The sequence below is a fragment of the Falco cherrug genome, chromosome 5, assembly GCF_023634085.1.
Source record: "Falco cherrug isolate bFalChe1 chromosome 5, bFalChe1.pri, whole genome shotgun sequence".
In the NCBI taxonomy this organism is placed as follows: Eukaryota; Metazoa; Chordata; class Aves; order Falconiformes; family Falconidae; genus Falco; species Falco cherrug.
In genome coordinates, this window is record NC_073701.1 from 43,160,775 (window position 1) to 43,181,219 (window position 20,445).

Genomic DNA, 20,445 nt, shown 5'->3' on the forward strand with positions numbered 1-20,445 from the left:
AACCAGACCACAGGGATATCTTTGCACAGGGTATTCTGCTCAGGCACTCTATAACAGACCTTTAAGGCAGCTGGGATTTGCAGGTAGCCCCAGCTCTGGGCAGTGATACAGCCAAGCCTGGGAAGCTGCCAGGCATGCAGAGCCCACTGGGGCTCTAACTCTTTAGGCTCATGAGACTGCTCAGACCCATCTCTCACGCTCTTCTCTCTCCTTGTCACTCAGCTGCTGCCACCCAGGTGCTGAAGCAGCCAGCAACAGTTTTCTGGTCCGCAATGTCTGTCCCCTTGCTTGTGTTCCCTTGCTGTCCCTGCTGCTGCTGTCAGATGAAGGTGGCTGATGGTTGCAAGGAGCAGACTGGGCAAACAAGATGCAAGAGGCTGGGGGACTGCCCACACTGCAGTCTCAAGTCCAGTGGCTCCTACTAAAGACATAGAAAAATGCAGAAACAGGTAACATCCCAATATTTTAGTCTATGTCTTTGTTTGGAAAGGAAGTCCCATATTAAATTGGAAATCTAGCAACCTATTTGGGGCTTACTCCAGCCTTGCTGAGAGACTTAAACTGGAGCGTCATGGCTTAGCTCTGTCTGGTAGAGTAGAAATATGTGAGAAGATTTGGCCCCTGTAGAAGATAGCTTCCAGTCCAATTCATTTCAGTGATTTCTGTGTTTGTCTTGCAGCTTGTCCTTCAATGAGATGGAGTACCGCAGTGTGTGGGAACTTACTGTTTTGTAACTAGCTTTTGCAAAAAAAAAAATATTGCTTTGATAGAGATATCATTCAGTTTAGGCAATGTCCAAGTTTTATCAAGGCCTTCCAGTCTGCTTAATTTGCTCATATACCACATGATTGTGACCCCAGTTTCTCAGATGACTTTGACTGTTTCCTCCCACATAATTAATTTAATGCAACCCTGAAAACAGCGCAGTTTAGTCTCTGTGGAAAGCCCTGTAGCTCCAGCACAACTTAATTCTTTCCAGCTCTTTTTTATCCACGGACTTTCTTGCAGTGGAAAGAAATGGCAGTGCAGGAGCTGCTGAGAGACAGCATCCCTACAGCCATAAAGCTGACACACTAAGACAAGCAACAAGGTAGCACTTAAAAATCTCCTGACACAGCCAAAAAAGAATGTTTTCTCTAAAAACTTGTCTAACTATGTTAATTAAAAAGAGCAACTCAACAAAGAAGAACAAATTCCAGTCTTTATGAAGGCAACAGGAATCTGGAATTACTTTCTAATTACTGAAGTGCAGTTACAAAAGATTTCCACTGGCAGAGGCAAGATCAGCTTCAGGCCCATGTCACAAGCCACATTTTAATGTTGTTTTTAGGACAATTTGCCCCAGGTGTGGCTAAAGTGTGTATATGGATTTTAGACGGGAGGAATAAATACCTGGGGAAATTCTAGACATTTTTTTTTATATATTGGTGAGATACAGGCAACACTTACGAATTGAAAACAGTCCTAGAGACAGCCTTTGGACATTGCTTTCAGAAAGATTGATTCTTATCGTCTTATCAGCTGAAGCATATGACTGCAGAATGCACCAAGAGGCGGCAGACCGTTTCCACAGCTATGACACAGAAATGACCAGCAGATTATCTGCTTGAGTACAGAAGGTCAGCAATCTTGCTGGGATCTTGGAATACAGGGAGGACAAATTCCTCTCTGTTACCAGGTACAAGTTTAAGGAAAAAAAAAATAATAAAAAGTGCAATCGATTTTAATGGAGTGACTCTGGATTTACACTATTACAGCTGAGACCAGAATTTGGCTCATTGTGTGTAGATATATCTATGAATAACCTTCTTAACCTGTTGGAAAGCTAATGATGGAAAATGTTCCCCATGAAAGCATATATATTACAGCTGTGTAAATATATTAAAAAACCCCAAACTGTCAGCAAACTTGCTGGCAGACATATGAATGTTTCAACAAGTTCTCTGTACTCCACATAGCTTCATTTTTATTCTCTACATAGACACGCATACATGCAAACACTTGCATATATAGACTTAATAGGGTTTAAAGAGTACAAGACTCTTAAGAGAGGTAATTTTGATCAGCTAGCTCCCCCAAACAAACAGGATCCTGTTGCAGAATATATGGGATGTGCTGCTTATGAAACACATTTTATAAACCTTACCTGCTTGCCAGCTGTGAAATTCAGCAGGCAATCTACATAATAACCCTGAGATTTAAGAAACAGAGGGCCTTTTTCTCTCCCTTCACATCTTCCAGGGGAGAACAAGAGATGCCCTAATGATGGCACTGGAGTCTCCCCAAAAAATCTTCAGCAAGAGCAGCTGTCCTTCTTGAGTCTTGCTGTAAATTGCTTTTATTGTAGGCTAGTGGCAAATTTTTAAGGAGCAAGGAAGAAACATAGAGTAGGTGTCTTTTAAGTCCCAGTGCCCCTTGGAATTACTTCTGGAGAGGTGTGAGTGACACTCAAGGCTAAAGCTAGAGACATGATCGATCGGTCCTTCATTTTTATAACTGTGTTTAATAAATAAAGTGACTCCTGACCCAAACTTGTACATCCACTATTTCAGTGGAAAAAAAAGGGGTAAGGGAGGATTTGACACATACTTCTGGTATTTTTAAAAGCTAATAGACTGGTTAAATCCCTATAACTGAGTAGTTATAGTGAATAGTTAGTGTTTTTGGCAAGGCTGTTAAGACATATTTACAGCATGCAATTGGAAAATAAGCTTGTTATAAATAAACTATTCCCAGTTACAGATTAAGAAAATATTGGATATGTACAAAATGACAGCATTAAACAATGAAAGTATTTCCTGAGGAGCTGAGCCTTAGCAAAAGCCACAGACAAAATATTTTTAGTGGCATTCCAACACTGTGTTTCAGAGCCATTTATAACAGAGCTCATTATGAGATATTCCTTTCTGCTACAGGCCACAGCTGGATATACCAAAAAATAACCCTCAGGAAAAAAAAGATTAAAGAAATATTTACCTATGAGAAAGAGTCACAGTACCTGGCTTTATTTCATACAGCCAATTTCTCCTTTTCGATCCACCATGTGGGTTCAAGAGAAGAATTTGCCCTTATGTCTCCAAATCTTCAAGCCCCTGCCTCTCCTGAGGACTGCTATAAATCCTGAGTCATTCCCATCTGCAGGACCACAGAAATCCCAGAAAAAGGCTTCTGTAGAAGCCTGGCAGGGCATGAGGATACCTGTATATGTGGGCTGTAATTACCTGCTCCCCTGCCATCCTCCTACAGCACAGTAGCTGTGAACCCTCTTTACAGCACATGTAAAATGGATCCTGACTTCAGCTATTGTGCTGGGCATGAAAACTAGCTTTCAAGTGAATCATGCTGCTAAAAAGTTCAGGTATACTTTGTCTGTTTAGAACAGCAAACCCAAACACTAAACTAATATCTGTATTATAGCTCTTAACGCCTAAGATAAGGTGGGGAGGTGGAGGGTGAAAGGAAGAGAACACAAGTGTAAAAATGTGTAGCCTCTGGGCAGCAGTGGCTGGAATGCCTTCAGGGCACTAGGAGGAAAATACTCAGAGGAGGCACTTTGCAGGCTTTGTAAAGGATAAAAGCATCATTGCCAGTGAAACTGCCCTGCCCCGCAGGCCAGCTGTGTTACTGTTCAGTGACACCACAAAGGGCATTTTGGTTGCTCCCCATTGGGCATGTATCCACCTTAATAACATTTGTGATAGTCTGCTTTGTCCTGCTTGTGACTCAAACCACAGCTCACCCCAGGCACTTTTGTTTTATGCAGCAGTTTTGCCTCCTACCAATCTATGTCTGTACTCCTGGGTTTTCACCTTTTTCCTCCCAGCCAGGGCAGATGGCGCAGTCTGTAACTGACCCAGGAAAGCCGTTCCGGGGAGAAGCAAGTTGGAAGGAGGCAGAGGGGTATCATCCCTTTGCTCAGGGGACAGCTCTATAGAGAGCTACATCTAATTTTGCTTCTGTTCCTCTCCTTTCCTGTGTGAATGGTTTTGATAGGGTGTGTGCAGGGAAGCCTGCCAGGCTCCTGCAGCTGCCTAGCTGGTTACACTTTCCCAGGGAGAAGACATGCAGGTAGAGCTGCCAGTTGTCTTCCTTAGCTGAGCTTGCTGTATAAATGCGTACACTCTTCACACGTTTGACTTTCTTTTGGAGAATATTAGTTCATGCATGTCTGGATGACTGCAACTCAACACACATCAAGTGCCACCTTGTCTTCTCACCCTTTGTATGTCCCCTTGTGTGCTGACTTTAAACATACCCAAACCCAATTGTATAAATAGACGCACAGGAATCCATGCCACTGCATGACAACAGCCCTCTCCTGGAAGTGAGAGGCAAAAGGGTTCTCTTGGGTCAATTTGTTTGTCCCTCTGATCAGTGGGGATGCAACACATTCTGAAATAGCTAATAAGAAGTCTAGGTGTTCCCTGATTTTTTGCGGACAACTGTTTACTGCATCAAAAGTTTGTCTTATACTTCTTCCATAAAAGACCATGGATATACACTGATGAGCTTTGATGGGAGCTGAATCTCATTCAATATTTTTAATAAAAAAATAAATACATATCAGTTTTTCTAATCAAGGTGATCCATCTTTTTTTGATGGCAAATTTTAGATCTCTTCTGGGCAACATGGAATTGGCAATGGTAGGTCTTGTTCTAGGAAGATACGAGAGTATTCATACCTCCAACCCTTCCTTCCAAGAGACAGAACAGCAGTGATGGCATATCTTCTGAGCTCATAGAAAGATTTCATAGGCCTGCCCTAACCTCTGGTCCTCCTGCTGTTTTGAATGATACATGCTACGTGGTGGAAAATGAGTTTGAGAGTCCAAATTATTTTATTCCGAGGGAAGTCTAGTATAACTGAAATGAGACTTTTGGCATTTATACTAGCCTGATTTTGTTTTACTGTCTGGATTGCTTGATGCTATGAAGGGCTACACGGTAAGCAAAGCTGTTGCAATGGCCAGAATTTCCTTGTGGGGTTGTTCCAGTGAGTTGAAAACTTAACTAGGAAATCAGATAGTCCTTTACAGAAATACATCATTTACATACTACTTTTCCAAAAAGATCCCAAGAGGACCCTAACATACTGTAGTGAGGTATATTTATGACTTGTTGCATATTTTTTCCATGAATCATATCACATTTTGAAGATAAGAATTTGATAGTAATTGAGGCATGTTTTAGATCAGATAGGAGTGGCAAATTTTATTCGTAGGTAGTGTAAAAACAGAATAGTTCCTCTAGGGTTTATTTCCTTAGCACAAAATCTCACTTCCATTGAATAAAATGCAAGTGTGTCTCAACTTTAATAGGGTTAACTGGATCCACTGAGTGGTATAGATGAGGGTAACAACAGAAGATAATGATTGAGTCTATAAGCCATGTAGAAGCAAAAATAAAACTCAATAGGAAGATTACTGTATTAAACAGGAGCTTTTACATGTGTTCATGAATCTGTATTTACTGTCAGTAACTATATACATAAGAAAATATTTTTTTTACTGTGAAGGTGGTTGAACAACTGGAAAAGAACATGTCCAGGGAAGCTGTGAGTCTCCCTTCTTTACAGAAATTCAGAACTTGACTGGTCATTGTCCTGAGCAAACTGCTTTAGCTGTAGGGTTGGACTAGATGATTTCCAGAGGTCCCTGCCAGCCTCAGTAATTTTGTAATTCTGTAATTTCAAAGTCCAAGGGAAAGTTTAAGAAAAGATAAAACGTACTCTTTTCTAAAGCTTTGTGCTTTAAAAGCTACAGCTTGCTCCAGCAACAAATAAAAGCTTTTGTTTTGTAGACTTTTTGCATGGAAAGTTGTTGTAAATATGAAGTGCAGCAAAAACAAAGCGTAGAAAAATTGTGAAAGGTAAATAGTAAATTTTGGTACAATTTTTCCTTTTTCCCTGGATTTCCCACTCAAAGCAAAAAGCACAGCATCGGAAGTGAGTGCTGGAGGATGGGACTACATTCAGAAAGCTCTAGTTCTTGTAAGCTGGAAACATAATCAATAACCATGTAGCAGAATGGAGAGTCACCAGTATTGTACCGCCCTTCAGAAATCTGCTGTTGCAAAACCAGGTATGGTGACTGTCATGTTCAGGATAACTAGCTAATGGGCAATTACAGTCAAATCCCTTCAATTTTCCCTGTAATTAGAGTAATTATATACCCTACATGCCTATATCCCAAGATGTGAGGATGCTAGAAAAAGTAATTTGTTTTCATGAAAATCTTATTAAGCTGCTTCATTGGTATTAATCTTTCCCTGTTAAAAACTTTGTTATTTCCAATAATTGAAGTCCAATGCATTGTGCTTTTTATATTGCAAAATCCATCTGTATTTTGCCTCGGGGCAAAAGGTCTGAAGCAGCTGTTAATGGAGAAAGGTCTAACAGTATAAATCATTTGAATTTCTCTTCAGTTTGATTCTAAGTAACAGCTGCTTTAGGCTACTTCACAGCACATTATGTTTGTAAAACAATGCAAATTGGGCTGTGTTTCAATGGTTGTCCTGTTTGTCTGGTGAGTGTTAATTCAACACAGTGCTGCATTTTACTGTCATATTTATAAAGAACAACTGATTCCTACCTTGGGAATTCTCTGTCTGGATGTTTTCCACCTTTTGAAGTATAATAAGAGATTGACTTCAGCTGGAGTAGATGATATTTTCATCCCATTGAAACGTACATATCTGATCAAATTCTTTGCCCCTGTTTTCCTTGTGCAATCCAGTTAAGGAAACAGAGTGAGTGATATGTGTTGCATATAGCCTTCCCTTGTGCACAGATAGTTACAGGGCAAACCTGAATGGAACATCGCTGAAAATATTTACTGTACCCAATAGTGACCTAAGTCAAAGTAGCTGTTTTTGCACAAGCGTCCTTTACATGTTTCGCTTACACTGAAAGGATAAAAAAACCTAAGATTTTTCCCCTGTCTGCTTTATTAATTTGTATTCAGAAACCTGCTAAGAGTAAATGCTTCACTTTACTCTTAGTATATGGCTAGGATTTGTGCCCTTTCTATTTCCACAGTTTTCTTTTAATTTGCTAGTTTCCCCCAACCAGTTTTAGACAGTTTATTTTTCAGCTAAGCTTGAGGTAGATGTGGGTAACCATTTGAGAATAGTTTTGCACATTCTGAGTCAGTTTTCCCATCTTAGATTCATAAATTCACACATCTTTGCTTCTCAATGAATTTTGGGTGTTTGTTTCTTTGAATAGTAAAGAATTCCTACTCTTTGAGAAAATATATACGTAACACCCATGCAGGTAACAGGAGTTGGCAAATGCTTTAGTGATGCTACTGTAGTTGATGTCACTACATTCATCAAAAATTCTTAACTTTGCTTACAATGTTTTTAGACATCCAAAAGCAATGCAGTGGCCAATATATGGTCAGGAAAACAGTAACAGAGAAGCTCTGGTATGTCTTGATGAACTAGTTAAATCAGCACTTTTTTCAAGAAGATATGGTCCCCAATTGCTAAAGCTGGCAGAATAGAGCATTTTACTGCACCTCAGCTGTTCCATTGTACAGTTCTATACATGAGCTTAACTTATCAACAGAAGTTGTTTTGCAGTAAGATACCAGATTATGAGCAGCAGCAGCTGAGGTGCAGCAGGTTTTCCTGTATCTGGAACAGGAGCAAGAATTTCTGGCAAAGGGTCAGTAACAAACAGCTGGGATAGGGGGAGAAGAGGCAGTAAGGTCTTAGCCACCACAGCTGGTTGCTCAGTGAACGTGAATCAAAGCCTTGAGAAAAGCATATACTCAAAAATAGTTTAATAGTTCATGAAGCACCTGTAGTCTGAAATACATTCACAGAGAATATTTGTTGGACAGCTGTAAATGATGAACAAAAGCACCCTTATCTACTCTTGGATCATTTGCACAGAGAAAAGAAGGCTATGTCTGTAGTAAAAAATATTCTTTATGAAGCTCAAGGCCTTGTACCTGAACTTTGAAGATAAAATATTTTGAATGGAGATGACTTTTGTTGAGTGTGTCCTTGTAACCAATATGTCCATATCACTTTGCAAAATGCAATACATTTGAAGTTATGCAAATGGCACCATGGCACCTGCCCTTTACAGTGCTGCAATAGTTTATGAGGAAATACCACAATAGGAGTCAGAGGACATTGAGGAGAAAGAAAGCTATGACACCAGCCAAAAAGAGGTCTTGGTGTCAAAATACTCCTGTTTTTCACCCCTGTTCTGATCATTTCCTGACTCTCCTATACGGAGAAGCACTCACACTATTTATTTATCGATTGACAATCACATCTATAAAATACATGCCCACTGCCTAAGCATCTGGGTGGATTTACATTCACAAAAAGCCTAATAAATCATTCACAACATATTGCCAACAACTGCTAGAGAAAAGAGAATCCCAAAACTAATTAGTATCCGAGAGCACAAAAGCCCTCTAGAAACTTCATTTCTAACCAATTTCACCACTAATTCTGCTAAGATAACAAGCCTCATGGATTTTCTTAGGAAGAAGCACAGGGAAACAGATAAGCTTTTCTGTGAGCCCTGAAGGCTAGCAGGACTAGCAGTCCAGCTGGGAAACAAGTTCTAGAGCTGAGCATACTTCACAGCAAATATTTTCCTGTCCATTACTGAAACTGGAACTGGCAAAAGAAATGGTCAGGTGAACTCAATGGCTTAAAAGATAAAGGAAAGAAAAAAACAGGTCCCAGACCATTTAGGGCTTTGTAGCTTATGCCAACATGTTCAATATAATCATTCCACAAACAAAACTTTTATAGAGTGTTTTCATAAAAAATGCACTCAGAACTAAGAGTAAAATGTCCATGGAGTTCATATATAAAGCAATAAAAGTAAATTAGTCATGGAGCAATAGAATAAGGTAAAATAAAATCAGATTTGCTTATTTGAACAATTTACAACCTGGAAAATAAAAGACAATAATTTGGAAAAAGTTTTATGCCTTGACAATAAAACCTTTAAACAGTCAGATACATTATCTTACATTTAATGTGAGGGCAAGCAAGTTGAAAGCTGTTTAGAAACCTGCAGAACTCATTGACTTCTACAGTAAGAATTCAGCAGATGAGTAAAATTTATAGAGTTCTGCTGGTGTAGGCTGGATGCTTATGACCTTGTGACACATGCCACCGAGGGTTTAAGCTCAAGAAGCTGACACTGTTCACAGACTTGAAGGGTTCCTTGCTTGGTGGATTGCATTCCACAAGTGCTGGGGTTCCCTATGTACTTCAAGCCTGTCAGGTGCAATACTATTCCAGCAGGTGTTTCGCTTATTGGTCTCATTAGGAAAGGGAAACTTTCTTTGTCCTGTAGAGATATTTTTCCGAACTTCCTTTCTGCCTTTTCCCCACCACAAACCATTATTGTCTAATGGGAAACAGCCACGCTGTTTGGTGGGGGGGAGCTGAACAGTTCTATCACTTCACCAAAGATGGTGGAAACTCTTGTCCTTAGTTCTATGTCAGGGTAATTGTGATGGAGAAACATTTTTCAGAATGTCTAAGGGGAGTTTAGAGGACACTGTTGATTTCCGGGAAGAAGGTGAAGAATCACTAAGTGTGTGCAGAGAACACAATGGAAGGTGAGAAGGAAAATTAAACTACTTCTACTCAAGCCTGAGGACATTCAAAATGCGTATCTAATCAGGACTCAGATAAAATTCTAGTTCATATAGAACATTTTACTTGCTGTGTATCTCATTCAAGAAAATCTCAGAGCTCCTGCTGTTCAATAGTCTGTAAATTCTAAAATATGGGAGAATCCAAGAATCCCCCTCCCCAGTGACATAAACTTCATTATTCCCTCTATTAAACAAAAGACAAATCTTATTATATCCCATGCCTGCTGATTAAAATCAATACCGCAAGTACAGTCCCGACAGTGCAGATGGGGCCAAGCTAAGGAGGGCCTGCTGGGAGAGGTTCTGCTCTATTTGCTTCCCAGCTCTGTCATTCTTTGTTAGGTTTTTACTCAGCCAGCAATTGTCTTTTGGACAGTATTAAAGAGCCGGGAGTTATCTATGCATTTCTACTCAGTGTAGGACTATTACATAAAAATGGCAGAACACACTTACTCAGGGCATAGTCAGAGCACTCTTCGTATGCAGGCTTGTGGCTTACTTCATGAAGAAGTTGACATGAGGTTATTTATTGTCTGTTTCCTAGAGATAGAGCTCATTGTTCTGAGATGACACCTTCAGCAGCACAGATTTTGATCACATAGTTTCTGTGTGGTCACAGACTTTAACTTGAGATTTCCTGCTAACCAGACTGATGCTATCAACACATTGTCTTCAGCACAGGGATTTCTACTTTATTTTCTTGCTTCTTTTTACGGTGAAGTTATCGTTCCTACACAAACAGCAATAGGAGGTAATTGGAGACATGTTCCCTAGCAGTGTGAATGGCATGGGTGTCTTTTTTTGCTTTTTTCTGCTGGAGGTTGGTTCAAGTTGGCACCAGTGCCACCTGAAGTGCAGAGCAGAGTCTGTCGCCTGTGGAACCACCATCTGTTCTACCTGAAAATTCAGCAGGAGTCTCGCTGTGAGGTTCTTTTTGTTGGTCTGCTTCATCAGTGTTTCAGGATAGGGAAGGACGTGCTACGGGTAGTGGGTGGCACGACAGAGCCTGAGGACTTCACAGGTCCAGATGGGCTCCCAGGAGGGCACCATCTACCAGCCCCTTATGAGAAGGGTCTGAGGCACTGATAACCCCCTTGTGCTTCCCAGCACACTCCTAAAGCAGCTGCGCTGCCTGAGACTTCACAGAGAAAGTTCCCCAGAGTCGTGAATATAGCTCCAGGGTCTTAGTCCAGTAGTCTGTACTGGTGAATAAGAAATGATGTACTGATTAAAGGTGTACAATTTTAAGTAATAGTCACTCCTGGTTTATATTTTTTTTTCTGTGCACATCATAACTCCATGGATAGCATCTAAGGGGTCTATGTAGAAGGTATCTGCTACCACAGAAATGATCACTAAATCTTTGTTGTGCAACTAATTTCTGATCCTCCGTCAGATCTGCTGCTCTTTGTTCTTCAGAATGTGGCTCAGACATCCACTGAGATCAGCGACCTTCAAAGGCCATCCAAGAGTTTTCCCAAAGGACAGATAAATCAATCTACCAACACTGTCAGAAAAGTAAACTTTACATCAGTAAATTACATGCACTGTGTTTCTTCCCATAGGATGCTTGTGCAGTCCATTGAATGTCTGCTCCAGTGTGTTATGCAAAAGCATCACTAAGACCAAACAGAATATTCCAGTGTTTGAGAGTGTCAAGCCATCTACATTTTTAGAATGTTAAACTGTGATTAAGATCTTTGCTTTTTGTAGAGCCATTTCCAAAGCTCTATCAAAAACGCTTGTAAAATATATAGATGCATACTCTTTTATCAGCCTTCTGGGATAAAATTAAATTTCATATAGATCTGTGCACCTCTTGAATTTTATGAATCCAGGCACTTTTTCACAAAGGACAATCACAAAAGTGATCTTAACTAATTTCACCCTATATAAAGTTAAGTGTATATAAAGTTATGTAATGCCAGAAAGTGGGCAGATGCGATCCCTGTCAAAAGAAAGGAGGCAAGTCTAGTTGGCAATTTGTCTTATTCTAAACTGGATAGTTAAGTTATCCTGGCAGAGTACCTCTCTGGAAGTACCGCACTTTACTGAGTATAGCGGGGTTCCAGGAAAGATTAAGACCTCCTACTATTTGACAGGTGCAATCAGTCCTAGCTCTAATAAATGCAGTCCCTGGTTTACACACTTAGAACGTCCCAAGTATTATTCCTAATATTGTATCTCTGTTTTACTAGGCCAGATTTATAGATTTGTAACTTGATGCTAAGACATTAATCACGAGATGGTACTGACAACGCACTGTTAGCAGCTGGCAAGAATGACCAGATTTTTTTTGCAGTATTTTGTAAAGTTAACAAGAAATTCATTGCGGCAGGAGGCAAGGACTGATCTTGACTAAAGCCAGAGCCACTGCAGATGTTATCATGACTAGAGTCATGCATATGAAAAACATAACCCTGAGTTCACAAATCTTAACAGCACCTCCCATGAATCCTCCTAGGCCACATTTAAGATTTTAAGTCTACAGTTGTATATCTTACCATTTTCTGCAGGAGGCTTCAAAACACTTCTGTGTAAGCATCACGTTTCATGAATTCATCCACCTGCATAAAGATAGAGGAATATATTCATAGGAACACAGAGCACTGAATGCATCAAGTACTTTGCAGAGGAAGCAGACCACACTTCAATTTACTTACAAGTGAGTTAACAAAACATTGTAACAGAGGATTTATTAAAATGCAGAATGTGAAAATGGGTAAGAATCTGATTCTGAAAATCGCTGAGTGCCTGAAAGGCTGTGTGGAAATGATAGATACTGTGGGAAATATGAAATGCTGTGCAAAAGCTGCACTACAAGAGTGTCTGTCATCATGGCACTGCCCATGGGACTAAATAAATACAATGGCTGCACTCACTTCCATTGCCTCTGATTTTCCTTCTTCGGTTTCTAAGATTGAACTGAATTATGTTTTGTGCAAACACTACATTTTCCTTCCTTCAGATGCTTTCTGATATATCTGCCAGTGTTTGTCACTGTAACAATTTGTCAATAAAGAAAAAGGAGGTGTAGTATCTTAGTCCTTGCTGCAATATTTCTTAATAAGGCTCTTTGCTCTAGGAAGTTCAGTCAAATGTTAACTACTATGAGCTACTGAAGTGATAACAAAACAAATATTTCAGAAAAGCTTTTCAGCTCTGGGACCAAGTCTAGGATGTGTCTCTTTTGTGACAAGACGGGTTCAAAGCTTATAAACAGCCATGACACTAGTAGAATCAGGTAACAAGTTAAAAAGTAAAAAAGAAGCCTCATGAAGGTTTCACATTTTCTCATGTCACGTCTGCAACATTTTTCTTTTTCTTCCCTGCTGTAGATGAGTGTATTCTGTAGTTACAGAGCTGGCAGGACATGGTGTAGACACCTGAGGAGAAGCGTTTTGCTGCAAACTGGTGTTGTGCCATCCTGAACACTGTTGTAGGCAAAAGCGATAGATCTGGTGGACCACAGCAATGGCTGTGACACAGCTGCTTCTGTGCTACATAGATTGTGTTAGGATGAAGACTATGTGATAGCGTGTCTTCCATCTCTCCTGCTTATATTTTGCACAATCTCTTTTCCACATGGTAAGTTTTTTATCTGCACTGAGTGAATATTGTTCTAGCTTGTTCCTTGTTATTGCTGTGATTGAAACAACATTTGAAAATTCAACCAGATCTCCAGAGACTGGACACTGTATTTCTGTAATACCACACAGACCATTTTGTATTGTTAAGAAACATGGACAAACTTAAGACAAATTCTTAGATCAAGCCAAGACTTCCAGTTAAAACTCTCCACTTGTAATGCTGAAGAATTATTACACCTGTATTTACACATACAATTTATTATTTTAAAGATAAGGCAAGTTAACTGTAGCATCCAAAGTAACACCATTTTCTCTAAACAAAAAATAGGATCTACTGGCAGCATCTCAAATACTTATTCTTTACTGCTGGCAAAAATTGAATTGTTTAAATGATGACAAATATGTGCAGTTTACTTTCAGCTTGCTCCTAGTGATTAGATCTGTATAGTAGCAGTTAACCACTTTTAACTTGTTTTATCCCTGTTAGTATTAGGAAATGAGTCAGCCTATTTCCAGTTGGACAGCAACAGGAGATCGTGGAAGTTGGGAGAGCTTCTAATTCTTTCATTCAACATGATTCAAATAGTAAACTTGAAAAAAGAATAAAAATCCTGAAGTCATTTAGGCATCCATGGCAAAGAGTAAAATTTCATTTCTGTTCTCATGTGATTCACTGTGAAGACAAAAGGACTAATATTTAAGATTGCCTCAGTGACTTGGGAATTGTAGAACTTATTTTTAAAGGAAGTTTGTGCAAACATACTCTGTGCTGTGGCACTCTGTGCAAGGACACCCCAAGTCTGGGCTTTGGGACTTAAGCCATTATCCTCATGTAGCAATGTGCTGCTCTGTGAAGATACAGCAACCTGTACAGAGCTACTCCAGGGATCTCTCAGCTGAGTTCCCTTGATAATATAGACATGATGTCAAGCAGTTGCATGACTAAGTATTATCGAAAATCGATGGGGTACTCATTTCTGTTTCCAGTAAGGATTCATATTACCGTAGCGTAGACGTGCTTCTATTCCTTCATCCTTTCACTGGAAAAGCTGACAAAGACTTCAAGACAAGATTGTTAGTATCTTTTATACTGTCTCAATGCTATATGGCCAAAGTTAGTAGGAATTATACAGTGGTGTGGGGTAAATGTTTTTTTTTCCATGGGTGTAATTATGTTCCTGTTTGCTTTCATTTCTTTTTTTCTGCTTAGGCTGCTTGCATATGTACCTTTATTTTCTTTCCTGATGCCCTGTATTACCTAACTCTAGAGTACCTTACTTTGTGGATCAATACACCTACTGGCCAAAAGCATTACAATTTGGAGACCTGCCCCCTGATGCACATGATGCAGTTTCCTTGCTTCCCAAGTGCTGGAGGCTACACGTCAGGTGGTAACTATGGTCAATGGTGAGACAATTTTAGAGTTCACTTCATCTCGTCCCAGAGTAGAAATCTGAAATAGGCCTGATGAATAAATTTGCCTTTGGCTCTCTATTGACAACCAAGGCTGTAAATGCCCACTTTCCTCAGCTCATGTGTGGATGGGTAACTTTGAATGTCATGACTTGTGTTCATTGAGGCTTTTTTTTTTTTTTTTTTTTTGGTTAGTCACCGGTTTAAAAATGTTTCCAATGAGGACAACGGTTGCTAATGTGACTGTAAGCCAATGGTCAGGATGACTGTGTCTGATCTGGGCTAGATACTAATTAAGTCTCCCAGTTTCTTTTATGTGGTTCATGAGATCGGACTTCAAACAACAGCTTCTTTGTCCTGTTCCAGAGCCATGCCTGTTAAAAATGGTACAATAGATATTCCTGGTACAGTAAATATTCCATTCACTAGTGAGCTGAACATCTTTTTGTTCCTCTTATCATAAAGAGAGATTGCTGGTAAGCCTAAAATTGGATCCATTAGTTCTGCGTTTTCTGTTTGTGAATGTGTATGCACTTGTCACACCACCCCTCTGTTCTGCCTGTCCACTCAGTTCTTGTAAGTAGATAGACACTGAAGTAAATGTTATAAGGGTCATGCTCCCCGAGAGGTCCAGGAAAGGAGAGTCTTGCATACCTCTCTACCTTGCCTGCACACAGAAGCAAAGGAGAGAAGTGGAGTGGCAAGGTGATGTGACTCACATATATCTGCACAGAGATTATGATCAGTCCACTTATTCCTCTGGGTTTGCTGTGGCCATGATACCATGAGAATAGCTGAATTTTAGCAGTACTGCACTTGGTCACTGGGAGGAATCTTGCTTCTATAGGGCAGTGGACAAAAATAGCATTCTCAAATGAACGGATAGTTAAAAATGGGACCTGTCATTCTTAATAATGTCAGTTTAAACTTGAACTCAGGGCTTCTTCAAAACACACAGAGCTATAAATGCCACAACAGATTCACATTTAGCGGGTAGCTGGCAACCACAGCATACAGAGGCAGAGTGCAGCTACTGTTTTGTGGCAATGCAACTTTATTACAGAGCTGCTTAATGTTATGCAGGGAACCTGGAGGGGGAAAAAATCACAAAGGGTATTAAAATCAGGTCTGCTGGGAAGCTCTAATTATAGCTGTTGCACAAAATGTTAAGGCCTGTATATAAGTCAGCTTCTGTGTGCCTGTACCTCTTGCCAGCACAAAATGTAAGTACTTTCTCTCTTTGCCTTTCTCCATTTCATAGTGGTCTGTAGAAAGGTGAAGAGTATTGTTTCTACAGAGGCAAGATACCAAAATTTTGTTCTGTGCTACCTGTGGTTGTAGAGATTGGAGGAATCATGGGCAGTGTTCAGCCTTGTACAGGCGTGAGGCTATGTATTAAAGAAAACACTTAGAAATCTGTGAATCATTCCCCAAGCTCCAGCATATTTTCTAAAAGCACTTCCAAGAAGATCTGTAGAGACTTAGAAAAATTGCCAGTACATTTCCAGCACTTGAAAGGCATTCTGAGACATAATATGAAAACAACCAAAGGTGTAAATTTCCATCATAGGAGATGCTCTGGACTACTGATGAAGATTAAATGAGATGAAATATATCTCCTTTGTGTATGAGGTATAGACCAAGCAGACCTTAGAAAGGTTTTTTTGGGGTGGGGTTTTTTGGGGGGGGGGGTTTGGGGTTTTTTGTTTGTTTTTTATTATTTGTTTGTCTGATTTTTTTAAAGATCTATTAAGACACACATGCACACACACACACTGCCTCCCACCTGCTAAAAGATCAAAAGAAAATGCTTGAGACTATAGAGAGGTGAGATACAGCTTTTTTTTTTTTTTTTTTTTTGCTTGTTTTCAGCACTGGACAGCAGAGTGAATGATTAAAGTTTGTTGCACGAAATTAAAATGGTCTGGGATATAAAGTAGTGCAATCCTTTCCTTAAACAGAAATCTTTCTCATGATAGAATGATAATGATATGCAATGTCTATAACAGCAGTCTTCCAATAGCAGTTATCCACCCATTGGTAACATTGATAGGCAAAGCCAACCTTGTATCATGGTGTAATTATAGCACATACAACATATTTAGTAAGTTTAAAATTGTGTCTTGTGTATCCTCCCATGTGGTGACAGCAGGTATGTGAGACACACACAGGGGCAGGGGCTGAAAAAGCCAAAGACTTGGGTCTTTGTGTTTTGTCCAATAGGAAAGACCAAATTACATCTTGGCTCTGAAGAATATACTGAGAAATTAAACTCCATGGTTGAGACTAACTGATTCACAGGACATGTGAAAGGGAAGACAGCCAGGGGGTTGCACAAAGTCTCAAAACAGGTGAATCTAAGACTTATAGAATAAAAAAAAAATCTGAGTAATCTTCTAAAAAATATTGAAAAAAACAACAGAGAGATTTTAAGGTACCTTCCCAATTAGGTGACCATCCGCATACAGGACTGTTATTTCTGCCAAAGCCTACAATGCATTGGTGAGTCTAGCTTAAAATGACAGTAAGGAAGAGTGACAGATGCTTTGTCTGCTTGCTGAGGAGTACAATCTTATGGAAATCTCTGGACCATTTGAAATAGTTCTGTGTTACCCAGAAACTATGTTGCTCTCAGTTAAATACCCTTCTCCATTTGCTAGGGTAAGGGAGAAAACATACTTCATTCTGAAATGAAAGCAGGCTTTGTTGTACCCCACCAGGAAACCAAAACTGTGTTCTTGATAAGGAATTCCTGTTGGGCACTTTAACAGCTCAAAGTCAACCACCATCTGCAGGTCTCTGAAGCAGTTTCCTTCCATCAGATGAGACAAATAAAAATCATACAATCATCCAACCTCATTCCAAATGAGGCTGCTGCTGACAAATTGGAAGCAATATTAAAATAAGGGGTCTCCTACCCCACTGGAATTAAAGGTTGAGTGGAAAAGAGTACAAAAATAGCAGAGTATATACTGCCTGGGAGTATAAGACATCACCTATATAACATTATTCCACTACTCCAATGGAAGAGGACTTGGAAGAAGACATCTACTGACCCATTAAACCTAGGCAAAACCATGTAGGGTGGGCTTCTGGCTAGTCTTACAAACTTATCCTGGGGTACTAGTTGAGGGGTATTCCCAGGAAGGTTTCCTTGTCTCCAAGGAGCTGCTTGGAAAAGGAAAGATGAAGACATAATTCCTGAAGACATACCTGGCACCCACTTTGAAAAAATAACCTTCCAGAATGCTGGACAGATGGCAATCTTAATGAGAGGAGAAGCTTCACTATGTCTACATTAACTTGATTGGGTGCCACTTAATGACTTTATTCATCTATTTAAATCATCTTGCAAAATCCTGTACAAGCTTTATACTGGCAAGTGGAAGAGCAAGGCCCTGTTGCTAGTCACATGGGCTTTTATTGGGTCATAACACATTTTGTGACATGCTTTTCATTTATACTCTTCCTTTAACATTGAAAAATCATTGTCACAATAATGAGCTATCTAAAATCAAGACTAATTGAGACAAAATGAAAACCAGATTGACACTTTGTTCAGACATTTCTAGCTTGTTTCCTCCTTCTTCCCACCTGCAGGGAGGTAAGATAAGGTGCAAGTACAGCAGGGCACATCTTCTTGCTGACCTCTTATTCCTACAGGCAGTTTGCAGGTGGGAGCATTCATCACCTCAGTTCTCATCCCTACTTGTCAATTCAGGCATGGGAGATGCTGGGCATACAGCATCCTTCTCCCCACTTCTTTTCTTGGATCCAAAATGCAGGCAACCCTGATGTCAGTGTATTGATTTAATAGTGGCTGCAGGAGACAGGACTTAGTCTTCTAAGAGACAAGTGTCTTCTCAAAGGGCCCTGTAAGTTCCCTCTGTAGTTGAGAGGTACAGGCATTTCCAAAGGATGATTCATATAATCAAAAATTAAATGTGTAGAATAGATGGGATGAACCCTCTAGAGGAACAATTTTCTCTGCACTGTCTGTTCAACTAACCTAGATGACAATTTCAGACTAGATGCTTGAATTTTACAGGGTTGCAGTTAGCTAAGGTGAACCCTATCTAAACATAAATTCCAAGGACACAAAACAGTATCTAGAAGAGCACTTTAAACCACAAATGTGGCTGAGTTAAACCTGTATGCCTATTGAAATAAAATGGGATTTGGGTGTGGAGATCCATAAAGAAATTTTGGAAATACCAGTTTAGCTAGTGGAAGCTGGCAAAAATCACCATCCAGTAAGCACACATTTACAGGTTGATTATTTTTCCCTCTGCAGATGAGTCATTTACATGAGTAGTCCAAGAACTATAGTCCTTCTTTTCCTGTTCAAACATGTTCTCTGTAATCCTTTCATTTTCCTTTGAGGAACAACTTCAGTGCTTTCTGTTTTCTTTAACGAAGTTGTTGCTTTGATTAATGATTTAATTGTTTAAACAGTTTGAAAATGTAAAGACTGCCTCTAAGCCAGGGCCTTTTTAATGAACAGCAAGAACAAAGAAGCTGCAGTATATGTTACAGAATTGTCTTCATTGTGGTGGCCCTGGTGAGATCACCAATTCCCTTGTCCACCTCTGCAGTCTAGACATTATTTCCCGTGGAACAAACCCTGAGATCTATACTCAAAATTTAATCAGGAGAAGGAAACAATAATGGCCCTGAGAACAACTTCTGGAGCAGCCCTGCATAACCTGAAGCTATTTTGTCTTCCCTGCAGCAGCGTGCTCCATTTTGCTTGACATAATGATAATGCTCAGGAAAAGGCAACACTGTCAATCCTAAGGAAAGCTGACCCACATCCCTGTCTACCCGCTCTTGGAAGCGTGATGAGAAGGTTTCACTCATTACCTTTACCTCTGTCTTTTAAGAACGATAGCAGCATGAGAGAGTTTTTAATGAAAGAAACGTTATACGTTATCTCTGTGCTTTTAAGTCACACCTTAAATCCCCTGCCCATTTCTTTTTAGGTGACATTGGCCTCCTTCTTTCACAAAGCCTCATCCTGTTTTATCTCCCCTCCCATATTTCTTCTTCTCTGCATTGACCTCTTGCCACAATGACTATCCTCTTGCTTCTGTTAATTGAACTTTGATGGTGTCGAAATAAAGTTTCACTGTGCTGGTGTACTGCTGTGTGCCACTTTCCATAAAAATATGCTTTTCTCTTTCTTCTCTTCAATGCTTCTGTTATTTTAGTGCTCAGTGCTGTCATCACTTTACTTGCTTCCTCCAACTCGCAGCCCAGCAGAAGGTGAGAGAGGCAGTCAGCTTTCAGCTCAGGATGACCACTCAAATATATGGAAAGAGCTGTTTTGTTCTTTTTCTCAGAATCAGAAGTGCTGAGAAACGCAGAGCAGGCACTGTTCTGCTCTGCAGCTCACTGCAAGGTATGGTTTGTTGGGCTGATAAGAGGCTCTGTGCTTGCACATGAGTAGCTCATGATAAGGGAAGTGATTCAGTGCCCAAATGTCCTATTATCAAGAATGTACAACATGTAAAAGAAGTGTCTGCTCCTAGACAAAGATAGTGAAGTTGTTAACAAAACCCAAACAAAATAAACCTGCCTATATTGTAATTAAAACCACAGGAGATAATGTGAGTGTTATGCATTGCTTGGACTGTAGCTGTAATATAGGTGCTATCTTTTGCTTTATTGCATGATTTATTTCATTTTTATCTGCTTAAAAAATACTCATTATGGATGAGCTGCAGGAGAGTGATTTTTGGATAGACATGGGTCAAAATTAACACATAATGAAAGGTGACCTTTCAAAAGGGGGATTACCT

General features: G+C 39.9%; 1 long non-coding RNA gene across 1 annotated transcript in view; it reads right to left on the bottom strand.

Moving 5' to 3' along the window:
- The window catches only part of LOC114017855 (uncharacterized), a 44,082-nt gene that overhangs the window by 15,828 nt on the left and 7,809 nt on the right, over window positions 1-20,445 (bottom strand). Inside the window, exon 2 of the long non-coding RNA XR_003563141.2 lies at window positions 12,146-12,208. This is a non-coding gene — a long non-coding RNA (uncharacterized LOC114017855). The remainder of the gene's footprint in view (window positions 1-12,145; window positions 12,209-20,445) is intronic.